This window comes from Hemicordylus capensis, chromosome 5, assembly GCF_027244095.1.
Source record: "Hemicordylus capensis ecotype Gifberg chromosome 5, rHemCap1.1.pri, whole genome shotgun sequence".
In the NCBI taxonomy this organism is placed as follows: Eukaryota; Metazoa; Chordata; class Lepidosauria; order Squamata; family Cordylidae; genus Hemicordylus; species Hemicordylus capensis.
The window spans coordinates 65,435,003-65,448,370 of record NC_069661.1 but is presented as its reverse complement, the minus strand read 5'-3'; the positions used below and the strand labels follow the sequence as shown (position 1 = coordinate 65,448,370).

At 40.8% G+C, this 13,368-nt stretch overlaps 1 protein-coding gene across 5 annotated transcripts in view; it reads right to left on the bottom strand.

Moving 5' to 3' along the window:
• The window catches only part of TRIM2 (tripartite motif containing 2), a 105,928-nt gene extending 93,343 nt beyond the window's left edge, over positions 1 to 12,585 (bottom strand). For 2 of the 5 annotated variants that reach the window (XM_053253157.1, XM_053253158.1), the window contains exon 1: positions 12,251 to 12,585. The gene's annotated coding sequence lies outside the window, so the exon portion shown is untranslated. Of the gene's footprint in view, positions 1 to 11,117; positions 11,605 to 11,633; positions 11,821 to 12,250 lie in introns of those variants that run through there. The other 3 variants (XM_053253161.1, XM_053253166.1, XM_053253165.1) reach the window with 3 other exon arrangements.
• Positions 12,586 to 13,368: the final 783 nt, after the last annotated feature.

Here is a 13,368-nt window from a genome sequence, read left to right as displayed (position 1 = left end):
GCCTCTGATCGCCACCTTCTTCTTCGGAGAGGCATGAGGGTGAGAGCAAAAATCAAGTTGTCACCCAGCTGGTGGGTCCCCCTCCCTCACGGTCCAAGGAAATGTGTCCCCCTCTCGTGCGATTGTTGCTATGCTCCTGCAATAAACAGCGGCTGACATCCTGACTAATGAAATACGTGCATGTCAAAGGAATGTGGAGGCATGCGACTCCCACAGTCACCCTGTGCATATGCCCCAGAAGGGCTCTTCAAGGTCAGAAACACATTACTGAATCTCAGCAATGTCTTTCTGATCTTACAGATCCCTTCCAGAGCATGGAGAGCAGTCCAAACTCATAGGGCTCTGATGTAGTAATGTGCACGCAACCTGGGGGTGCTGCATGAGGGCCCCTGTCATGCCCGCACTCCATCCAAGCACACACACTTTGTTAGTTGGAAAGTCAGCTGGTGTCTGTTTTAATTCTCCTTGCGTGGTACTCTGTCCCAGCTGGTCTTCTATCCATATTCATGAACATAAGTAGTTTATCACCATTCATGGACACTTGTATTAGACTTTATGTTTTTTCCATGCCCCTTGTGACAAGGCAACCCAGCCAGGGTTAGAGAGGCACTGATGGATGGGTCTGGGCTAGGCTGACAGAGATGGAGCCATAAGGGTTGTGATGATGACTGAACAGTCACAACAGAAATCTCCATTTCTATTGTTGCCTGATTGAATAGCTGAATCTAGGGCAATTTACTATGTTTCCGGAGGATGCCATTGCCCATCAGGATGCCTTTAGACAACCTAGGTTAACACTTCAGAAAGGTACCATTTGGTTCTGCAGATGATGGATAGGACATAGGATATTCCTCTTCCAGTGTTGCCTTGGTGCACATGTTTCTATTGTACAGGAACATCAGTGGGGGAAACAAACAATGAAAATTTGGTAAACAGCAAGTGTCAAGCATGAGGGACCAAAGAGAAATCCAATGAATGTAGGGCTTGGTGTGAATTATTGCCAAGAGATCAATAGCAGCTTGTTGGCAATAGGAAATCAGGGCTCATTGAGAGGCATAGAGGGAAATCAGGAAAAGCAAAGACCTCAACAGGTCTGACTGGTATTTTTATAGCAATTTGAGTGGAATGAAGGAATCATGTCAGAGCTTGACAACTGAAAGGGTTAGGTAGGATGAATGAAGAGGAGCTACTACCTGTAAGTCAGGATTTCCAGGTGAGAGAGGAGGTGAGTGTTATTTTAATTTCCCCTGAAACTTCATCATAATTTGAAAGCAAAGAAACTGGATCTGAATCAAAAGGTTGGCAGTTTACTACTACTACTACTATGAATTTTTTTATATACTGCTCTTCAACCAAAGTTCTCAAAGCGGTTTACATAGAAAAATAAACAATACTTAAATAAGATGGTCCCCTGTCCCCAAAGGGCTCACAATCTAAAAGGAAATATAAGGTTGATACCAGAAACAGCCACTGGAGGGATGCTGTGCTGGGGCTGGATAAGGCAGTTGCTCTCTCCCTGCTACATATAAGAGAATCATCACTTTAAAAGGTGCCTCTTTGCTCAGTTAGCAGGAGTTTTTGGCAAAAACAATTCTTTTCCCCTGCCCAACGTGGCATGCTTATTAAACTTTCCTATGTTCTGAAAACAAGGCATATGATCTCATCAAGCTGACTGAAATTGTTTTATTGATGAGACACAACTGCAATTGTAAGGATAACTTTAGATTTGGGGCTTACTCAGTGAACTGATGTATGTTACTGTGTATTACACAATCTTTGAAAAATGTTACATTTAACTTTTATTTAATGAAGTACTCTGAGGATTCAAGTATTCAAAAGTGCTTTCTAGGTACATTTAAGACTGGCCAATGATGCTTAATTTAATACAGATATGCAGAGTGCACTCCTATTCTCTTGCCCTTGTGTTATCCAGGTTTATCTAAGTAATGCTTACCATGAAAAATATGTATGAAGTTTTGGCTAAGTTTGATTCCCCCCCCTAGCTGTTCCACACAAGAGAAGTTCACATATATTATAACCTTGCAAATCAGTATAAGTTTCATCTGAGCAAGTTAGATAATAGTCTCTTCATGCTAGCAAGCTAGCTGTGTGTAATTCTATGCAAGCGCCAGCACTAAAAAAAAACCCAAGAAACATACAGAATTGGAACGGGGTACTGAATTTGCCACTATGAAAACCTCAGCTTTTTAAAAATTAAGTTTATATGATTTCTAGTTGCCCCTTATATTACCCACACATTTTCAAGCCTGTTGCAATCTCAGAAGGTAGAGCAGAGGCAGTAGATTTCCAGTGGCCAGAAACTCAGTGCTCTGCATAGATGGCAACCCTTTCCCATAACTAGTACAATAATAATAAATTCTATAAAATAAGTGCACAGATGCAAAAGGACATAATCTGCACAGGGACAAAATTCAACTTTTCTTGATGCGCAATTTAGCTTAGAACTTTTTTTGTTTTGCACAGTATACAAATAGTCCTGTCTATGAGATTTATAAGGCTGAGGCCACAAAGTAATGTACACTTACCTGGGAGTAAACCCCAATGGACATAGTGAGATTTACTGTCAAGTAAGCCCAGTGAATCCAGTGTGGGACTTATTTCCATTTATATATGCATATGATGGCAGTGTGAGACTTTTTGTTAATCACAAAGTACATCTGCCTTGCATATGATCTTTCTACGATTGACTATAAGAACATAAGACCAGCCCTGCTAGATCAGGCATAGTGGTTAGTGTTGGACTAGGACCGGGAAGACCCGAGTTCGCATCCCCATTCAACATTGACACTTAATGGGTGACTCTGGGCCAGTCATGTAACTCTCAGCCTAACCTACCTCACAGGGTTGTTGTGAGGGTAAAAATAAGAGAAAGGAAGGAAGAGGGGAAAGAGCAAGATATAAATGTAATAAATAAAATAAAATAAAAGTATCTAGTTCAGCATCCTGTTTTGCACAGTGACCCACCAGATACTTCTGAGAAACACACAGGCAAGAGCTGAAGGCATGGCCTCTCTCTTGCTGTTGCTCCCCTACAACTGGTATTCAGAGCCATCTTGCCTCTTAGGCTGGAGGTGGCCTACAACCACCAAACTAGTAGCCATGGATAGATCTGTCCTCCATGAATTTGTCCAAGCCCCTTTTAAAGCCATCCAAGCTAGTGGCCATCACCACACCCTGTGGCAGAGAATTCCATAGATTAATTGTGTGCTGTGTGGAAAAGTACTTCCTTTTGTTGGTCCAAAATTTCTTGGCCTTCAGTTTCTTGGGACCACCCCTGTTTCTCGTGTTGTGAGAGACGGAGAAACATTTCTTTCTGTCCACTCTCTCTACTCCATGCATAATTTTATACACCTCTATCATGTCTCTCCATAGTCGCCTCTTCCAAACGAAAAAGCCCCAGATGCTGGGGTAATCCCCACCCACTATCTCTCTAGGCAAAACTGAAGCTGAATCTGCCCTGTCAAAAACAAACCCCTAGCCAGCCAGAAATCAAACTCTAGAAAAGACTAGCCCCAACTAACTTAGCTTGTCATTTCCCCCTTGTATTCTGGTTGGTTGGTTGGTTGGTTGGTTGATTTCCTTGCTTTCGTCTTTAGGAAATAAAACCAAAGTGTGCTGCCTCCCCGGGTCTGAACCTTGTCTTCTCAAGAGCTGTTTCCAATTAACTACCTTACCTGATATACTGCAAATCAGTAAGTCGTAACATGTTGGTAAAATGTTGGGATATGTGAGCACTCTCCCCATGGGCTACGGATATGACATCTAAATCTGCCCAAGTCCAGTTCTCAAGATTCTGCACCCAACATTCTCCCATCTTAGGTCACCAAGATTTGGAATTCAGGCTGCGGATGTAAGGAAGAATGTAACTTGTGTTGCTAAAACAGCTTGTCTTGGGGCTGCAAACAGCATCCCTCTATGTGATTTGGAGTTGCAGGCTTACAACCTCCATCTTGGATACCTGAGCTCATGGGATCGTGAACTGTGCACATACCCATATTTGGCAAACTATGCAATTTAGTCACTTGGCACAAGCAAACATGGGGCAACACTGCCCAAGGTCAGAATAACAAACAACTGAAGGAAGACCCCCATGGCCTCTCTTGCAAAAAGGGAGGAAGCTAGCAAAGGCAAAGCTAGCTTCCAGGTCAAAGAGACCTTCACAAGAGAAATAGCTAACTCTCTTCACAATGGGATTAGCCTAGCTAATCGCTCCTACAACTAAGCATGGAATACCCGAGTCTCCTATCACCATGTTAATGAGCTGGCAAGGACCCAGAGGTAGGATCGTTAACAGAAAAGAAAATCCATCTGTCTCCCAGGAAGAGATGTTGCAGTTTCAGATAAAGCTTTTGAATTCACCCATTCTGTATTCCAGTACACCATTCAACCAGCTATTCCTTCATTTGTTTCTTAAAAATCACACCCACTTGATTGGTTCATGCAAACATAAATTTCTTTTCAGCCTCTACAGTCAGGGTGCTTGGCTTTTGCTTTTCCCAAGGCATGATTTTGCCTATTTGTACTTCAGATTCCGACACTTGGTCAGAAGAAGGAGAAGGGGAAAACCCAACAGAGTACTCAGAACCTACCCAGGACCCAAAGAGAAAGAACTCTGCTCCCACACTTACACAGACCTATACTACACTGGTTCTTCAGCCCGCAAGTGGTCACATTGAACCACTTGCTTCTTCTCTTTCCTGCCTTTCTACTTTGACCCTGAGCACTCCAACTTGCAAGTGCACCCAATGCACCAATAGATCAGGACCGGTAATACTAACTGTCTCTCCCTTCTAAATCTCCTCACTCCTTTCTCTCTCCTCTTTAATTTTACATATTGGGCCTTAAGAAAAGCCTTAAGCTGATTCACTGACAATTCAGACCTTAAGCTAAAATGCCTCTTACATGAGACTCTAGTTAATACACTTAGTTAAGATTTTATTGCCTCCTCTCCTTGCCTAATAAACCTTTTTATTTTCTTGTACCCCAATTATCCCCAAATAAATCTAATTATACCATATTTCTGTCTTCTCATCATTTCCAGACCAAAACTTTGCACAAATTGACACTATAATGAACTGTTCCATGTAGTCATGTTGATTCCCCATGCTAGTCCAAAAGAACCACTGGCGTGTTTAGTCAGCACCCTGGAACAATTCCATTAACACTTGGGTGGTTCAGACATCATGCCTTTGTCATGCCTCTCTCATGTCTCAACATTTTACTGACATGTTACCAGCTTACTGACTTGGAGCGGGTAATGTGAATCCTCCCTAAGTAAATATATGGCTTATACAGTAGTGTTAGTCCAGTGGTTTCCAACCAGGGTTTCTCCAGATGTTGCTGAACTGCAGCTCCCATAATCCCCAGCTACAATGTATTCATACCACTTTTCAACAAGAGCTTGCAAAGTGGTTTACATAGAAAAATAATAAATAGGATAGTTTCCAGTCCCAAAAGGACTCACAATCAAAAAAGAAACATAAGGTAGACACCAACAACAGACACTGTACAGTTGCTGATATGGGGTTGGATATGGTTCTAAATTGATTAAACTAACCCCCTGCTAACTGAGCAAAGAGGCAGCTTTCAAAAGTGGTGGTTCTCTTTATTTAACAGTGGGAGAGAAACTAGCACTTGCTGGTGTCTATCTTCTGTTTCTTTTTTAGATTGTGGGCCCTTTGGGGACAGCGGGGCATTTTATTATTTATTTTATATCTATGTAAACCTCTTCGGAAATGTTTTGTTGAAAAAGGTAAAGTGTGTCGTTGAGTCGGTGTCGACTCCTGGCGACCACAGAGCCCTGTGGTTGTCTTTGGTAGAATACAGGAGGGGTTTACCATCGTAATCATATTTGTACTGTACAAATATGGGAATAACCTTGTTGACAGAGAAGTACTTTATCATTATTAAGCTACTGAAGCACAACCCAGTAAAAATTAGACACAAGAACACGCCCTGCTAGATCAGGCCCAAAGCCCATCTAGTCCAGCATCCTGTTTCACACAGTGGCCCACTAGATGCCTCTGGGAAGCCCACAGGAAAGTGGTATGTCCCTCTCTCCTGCTGTTGTTCCCCTGCAACTGGTATTGAAAGGCATCACACCTCTGAGGCTGGAGGTGGCCCAAAGTGCAGCTATTGATAAACTTGTCCTCCATGAATTTGTCTAAGCCCCTTTTAAAACCATCCAAGCTGGTGGCCATCACCACATCCCATGGCAAAGAATTCTATAGATTAATTATGTGCTGTGTGAAAAAGTATTTCCTCTTGTCCGTCCTAAATTTCCCAACCTTCAGTTTTATAGGATGACCCCTGGTTCTAGTGGAGTGAGAAAGGGAGAAATATTTATCTCTGTCGACTCCTTGTATAATTTTATACACCTCAATTATGTCTGCCCTGAGTTACTTCTTTTCTAAACTAAAGAGCCCCAGACGCTGTAGTTTTGCCTCATAAGGAAGGTGCTCTAGGCCTCTGATTATCTTGGTTGCCCACTTCTGCAACTTTCCCAGTTCTACAATAGCCTTCTTAAGATACAGTGACCAAATCTGTACGCACTCCAGATATGGCCATACCATAGATTTGTAAAAGGGCATTATAATATTAGCAGTTTTATTTTCAGTCTCCTTCCTAATGATTCCTAACATGGAATTAGCCTTTTTCACAACTGCCGCGCACTGAGACGACACTTTCAATGACCTGTCCACCACAACCCCAAATCTCTCTCCTGGTCCGTCACCGACAGTTCAGAACCCATCAGCATATATGTAAAGTTGAGGGGGTTGTTTAGCCCCAATATACATCACTTTACACTTGCTTACACTGATCCACATTTGCCATTTTGTTGCCCACTCCCCCAGTTTGGAGAGATCTTTTTGGAGCTCCTCACAATTTGTTTTGGATTTCAGTACCCTAAATAGTTTAGTGTCATCTGCAAATTTGGCCACTTCGCTGCTTACCCCAACTTAGATCATTTATGAACAAGTTAAAGAGCGTTAGTCCCAGTACCAATTCCTGAGGGAACCCACTTCCTACTTCTTTCGACTGTGAAAACTGTCCATTTATTCCTACCCTCTGTTTCCTGTCCTTCAACCAGTGACCGATCCACACATGAACCTGCCCTCTTATTCCATGAGTGCTAAATTTACTCAAGAGCCTTTGGTGAGGAACTTCATCAAAAGCCTTTTGGAAGTCCAAGTATATTATGTCAACCAGATCTCCTTTATCCACATGCCTGCTGACACTCTCAAAGAACTTCAAAATGTTTGTGAGGCAAGACTTGCCCTTGTAGAAGCCATGCTGGTTCTCCTCCAGCAAGGCTTTTTCTTCTATATGTTTAACAATTTTGTCCTTAAGTATGCTTTCAATCAATTTACCCAGCACCGAAGTTAAGCTAACCAGCCTGTAATTTCCCAGGTCCCCCTTGCATCTTTCCAGTCCTCTGGTACAGAGCCTGACTGTAGGGTCAAGTTACACATTTTTGGTAAGAGATCAGCAATTTCACATTTGAGTTCCTTCAGAACTCTTGGGTGTATGACATCTGGCCCTGGTATTTTTTTTTTTTTTTAAGTTTTTAGACAGTTTAGAACATCTTCCCTTGTCATCTCAAATAGGCCCAGTTCTTCAGTCTCTAAACCTGAGAAGTTCAATTCCAGAGAGGGTATATGGTCAGTATTCTCCGCCATGATGAAAGCTACAAAGAACTAATTCAGCTTCTCTGCAATCTCCTTATCCTCCTGAATAATTCCTTTCACACCCTCATCCTCTAAGGGTCCAACCGCCTCCCTGACAGGTTTCCTGCTTCTGATATATTTAAAGAAGTTTTTGTTATTCCCCTTGACACTTCTTGCTATATGCTCCTCACTCTCCTTTTGCATCCCTTGTTGTTTCCTTGCATTTCTTTTGCCAGAGTTTCTGTTCCTTCCTGTTCTCTTCATTTGGGCAGGACTTCCATTTTCTGGAGGAAGTCTTCTTCCCTTTTAAAACTTCGCTGACTCTACTTGTTAGCCACGCTGGCATTCTCCTGAACCTGGTGGTATCTTTCCTCCTTCTTAGTATACATGTTTAAATGCTATAGAAGCAATGGAATGGATTTAATCACAACTAACAATCCTAAGGAATGAATTGTCATTAGCATTTGTTGAATTGTGCCCTTGAAATTTACTATTTATTATTGGTATTGAGGAGATAAAGGTAAAGTGTGCTGTCAAGTCAATTTCAACTCCTGGCGCCCACAGAGCCCTGTGATTTCCTTTTGGTAGAATACAGGAGGGGTTTACCATTGCCTCCTCCCATGCATTATGAGATGATGCCTTTCAGCATCTCCCTATATCGCTGCTGCCCAATATAGTAGCAGCAGGGATTTGAACCGGCAACCTTCTGCTTTTTAATCAAGCATATCCCTGCTGTGCCATTAAGTGATACTTAAGGAGAAATCAATTGTTAACTATTATCATCAAATGTTTCTATAACATGTTTAATGGGCACTTTAGAAGTTTTTGCTCATTCTTCTTCACAGTAGTGGCAATTGTTTCCATTTTTCCTGTGAGAGAACTGTGACTGGGAGTTACTTGCACAAGGCTACCCCATATGGCTGATCTGAGCCCCCATCCAAATTCAGCACTATCTGCTAGATCAGACAAGCTTTTTATAATATTTCCTCCCACAGAATTTAAACGGAAATTTCTGTGAAAGATGTTAAATCAGAATGAAAAAATCTTCATGGCTTGTTCATGCTCAAAGATCCCTAGCAAAACCCATGCAGACTTTTCTTTCTGACATTCTTTCAATGAAGAGAAATTGTATGCTTGAACTGTCCTGAAAACACAGAGAATCATATATCTTGCCATTTACAAGGCTTATTCTAGATAGGGAAGGGAAAATAACCACTAGTTCTGTGATATTTGGAGCCTATATGGAATGTAATAGCATAATAATACACTATTTGGGTTAAGTTTTTTATTTGAACATCTCTTGTACTATATGATGCTTTAGAACTCCAGAAAGCACTTAATTGTCCTGCCTCTTTAAGCATATTTGTAGCCACATCTTTGGTACAGTGTTCTCAAGTGCCAGCCTTATTCCTTGCCAGCCATTTATTTATTTCTGCAATTAAACTATTAGCTTAACCAATACCATTTGGGTTCTATTGCCTAGAGGAAAAACTACACAGCTCAATACATGGGACAAAAAGGAGGCACTGTCTTTGAAAAGCAACATTAAAAAAAATGTGTGGTATTATTTTCTATATATTCAATGAACATGCAATGCCCCTACACAGATGTTGCAGCACATCTGTGTGCCTCACAAAGCTTTATGTCGGCTTTATCAGGATCAATTTCCCTTCAACACTCAGAGCAGAAATCTATTTAAATGCCAAGGCTTGGAACAAGTGAATTAATACCAGAGTGCACCTGAACATGTGCAAACTGATTTTTCTGCACGACTATAACCACAGACAGTCCACATGCATTTAAAACCATGGACCACATTTCCAGATCAGGGCGTTGCTTTCAAGCCTATCTGCTAGGCTTTTTCAATTAACCACTGAATGAAAGATTTCAGATAACACAAAACAATATAAAGCACACCTGAGGGTCATGACATTCTTAATGTGATCTTGTGATCTGAAAGTTAAGACTAAAGACGAAAGGATTCAAATTAAATTTTTGAAAAATTAAGCCATCTTCCAAATTTCCCATAGAAACACATTCAAACCAAATTTAATATAAATATTATCCCTTTGAATCCACCACCACCCAAATTCCTATATTTACAGTAAGAATTTAATCCAGCCTAATTCTGGATTAGATGCCTTTAGCTGAAAACCACCTCCTGCAGGGAAATCTTGCCTCCCCCACAACATTGGGTGCATGATGGCAACATATTTTAACGTTTTGTTATAGGTATTTTCCTTGAAAACACTTGTCTCAGCAATTGGTTAGTTGACAAGTCATCCTGGGGGAGCTGAATCTCATCAAGTGTCACCAAAAATGATCATTTTCATAGACAGTCAAACAGGGTGTGACTGCATGAAGACAGAGAAAGGGACATACAAAAATCTTTTTTTTGTCCAGCTTTTCAAGCTTCAATTAAGGTAGAACCCGTGTGTGTGTGTGTGTGTGTGTGTGTGTGTGTGTGTGTGTACACATGCATACCCATACACACCCCAAATGTACAGAGCACAGTATTCCAGTTTCACTGCAGTAATACAAAGAATGCACTTCCCCCTTGCCTTCCTGCAGCAGAACACACATAGACTATCTGAGTGAAATCATGGGTTGGAGGATCCAGAATAAGCTAAGGCACACACATTTCCCTTTTCTCCTCTCATATAGATTTCTTTCTTCATTTCTGGATTGCAATAACCATAGTGTGGCATGATGTCTGAATTGGAAAAGCTATGGCTACTACTAAACTTCAAACCATGATTTGGAAGTTCAGGCTAACGATAGTTGTCCAATTCAGACATAATATCAAACATGGTAATTGCATCTGGTGGAAACAGAGAAAGGAATCCCTATGTGAGATGGGAAGAAGGATGTGTAAAAGCCTATGGCAGATTCCCAATCTTGCAAACCATGGTTTACAGCATAATCCAAACTGAGATGTAATTAAAAAAAGCTTTCTCATCATTTCATTGCTTCATTTATAATAACCATGCAGAAATAAAATTGCTACACAAAAGTAGGACTCCAGTAAATAATACATCTTGTAAATAAACAAACAGGACATGACATGACATCTCAGACAAATTAGAAATGGCAGGCATTGCTAATGCAATTATCTGTTATGAATACACATGGTACCAGTTGCACTGAGATTTTTCAAGCTGCATACTGAAACCCCACATTACAACAGTTTATGCAGTTAACAGCAAGAGCCTGTAAACAAAATCACCATACGTATGTATAAAATACAGATTATACTTAGGTAAAATTTAGAATCCTTATTAATAAAATCTAAGTCTACAGCACAGAGGAAAACCTGCAACTCTACTATTTCCAAATAACAGTTACTCGTCATTCACCCCATAAGCAAAACATTATTATTCTCTAGACACTGGAAAAGGCTGGATCGAAAAACAAACAGGCACTGCTCACCATTCTGCTGGCATTGTTGTTTTAATTTCTTATGCAGGTTTTAACTATCCCTTCCAATAGTTGTTTGCTTCCACTTTTCCAACCAGATAATGCAGAATTCCTCAGTCACCGTTCTGGGTTTATTTTTAAATTTTTAACTAGCTCAACAAAAGCTTCCCAGTCTGTTGCAAGGAATAAATAATTCCTTGCATCTCCCTAACCATTTTTTAAATGGGGAAATTGCTTGACGTTCCTCACTTTAAATCTCACAACAAAGCTGCATCCTTTAATCACTGCGAAACTACTACTTCTATAGAGCTACCGAGCTTGCATTTTCTTTTTCTACTGAACAGTTAAGTCAATTCAATCCTACAAAGAAACATTCCTGCCTCAATTGGTCTTTGGCTTTCATCTCGGTGCTCTTTCAACTAGAACACTGAAGTTAAAAAGCAAACAAAACAAAACAAAAAAAAAACCCACGAAAGCACTACCCTTAATTGGCAATCTGAAAGCAGCTAACAAGTCGGGAATACCTACGTTTGCAATTGTTTGTGATATCTGTGCACTGATCCAGCGATTAGGAATTACAAAAGGAGAGAAAGAGCCTTTTGAACTGCCTTTCAAGCCCAGTAGCAGCCAAAAGGAGGCTGTTATCTGAAAGGCTCTCATTTTCTATATGCTCTGCTCTACTTGCTTCCCATGTGCATGCACAACACAGCTGCCAGATTTAATAACCATGTCAGACTGTTTTCCCCATAAAGAGGAAAAGAGGAGACAGGAGAAGATGAAATAGCCAGCATGTTAATCTGCAGTTATGCCAGCACTAAGCCAGCAATGAATGTCACAGTATTTTTCCCCTTGAACGAGATAGAAGCCAGAGCTATTTTGTTTAAATGAAAATGCTATGCTAATATATCTTACAAGTTACAAACATTATTTAAACACGGCTTCTTTTTTAACCACTCACTCGACTCATCACTGCTGCACCTATAGCAACTTCATAAAATATTCATGTAAAAGAGCAATGCTTCTCTGCTTTAGAAAAACATCCTTATTCAGCCCTACAGAGAATGGCTGAGCTCCACCCTGCAGCATCCATATCCTTCTTTGCTGGCCGCTTAGATAAGGGAAGTAAAAGAAGACTTTTCATTTACCAGTAAAACGTTCCCATGCAAAGTGATTCTTAAAATGCTGGACCTTAAAAGCTGAAGTGCTGGGTTTCAGTTTCCTCTTGATGGACGACATTTCCAGACCACAGGCAACAACATCACCTCCACACAGGCCAAAGATATTATGCTCATGTGTTTTACATTACAGGATGCAAGCAACCCACCAAAAAGGCCCTATAGTCCTGCACGGAAAAAGTAGCAAAGAAGAATGGGGGAAATGCAGTTGCAAAGGCTACAATGTATGTATGTCTGCTGCAAAGATCCTGTGTTCCCTCTCATTTCTATTCACTTCCCTTCCCTCCAAGGCACCTGTCTCAGCAGGGAGCAGTTTCTGTGGAAACTGTGGACAGTTCGTTTTCCCCTCAGAGAAACGGTTACCATGGAAACCTTACATAATGTATATGGCCCAGATTATTAATCTGCTCTGCAACTAATGTGACATTTGCATTCTAACAGTGTTCTTTTTGACAAAAACCAAAACCTGGCCATATAGTTCTGGCAGGCAGGATGAAGAAATGTAATTTTAGCCTTTAAACATTGGCTGGAAGTCACATTATTAGAGGCATCAAAAAAAGGTTCCATCTAATGAACATTATTATAGAATGTCCAAACAACAGGAAAACTCTCCGCTTTGAATATGCAGTACATAACACTTCCCAATAGTCTGCCTTTGCTGTTTAAGATCAATATTCACCATCCCACTTTGATTTTTGAAATAAATATTTTCAATATCCTTATGTACTTCCATAAAGGAAATAATTGAAGAGATCTGGTTTACTAGTGAAATAAAGGTAAAGTGTGCCATTGAGTCTGTGTCGACTTCTGGCAGCCACAGAGCCCTGTGGTTGTCTTTGGTAGAATACAGGAGGGGCTTACCATTGCCTCCTCCTGTGCAATATGAGATGATGCCTTTCAGTATCTTCTTATATCACTGCTGCCCAATATAGGTGTTTCCCCTAGTCTGGGAAACATACCAGTGGGGATTCGAACTGGCAGCCTCTGGCTTGATAATCAAGCCATTTCCTCGCTGTGCCTTTAGGTGGCTACTAGTGAAACACTGCCTTAATTTTTTTCAACATCCTTATGTATTTCCATAAAGGAAA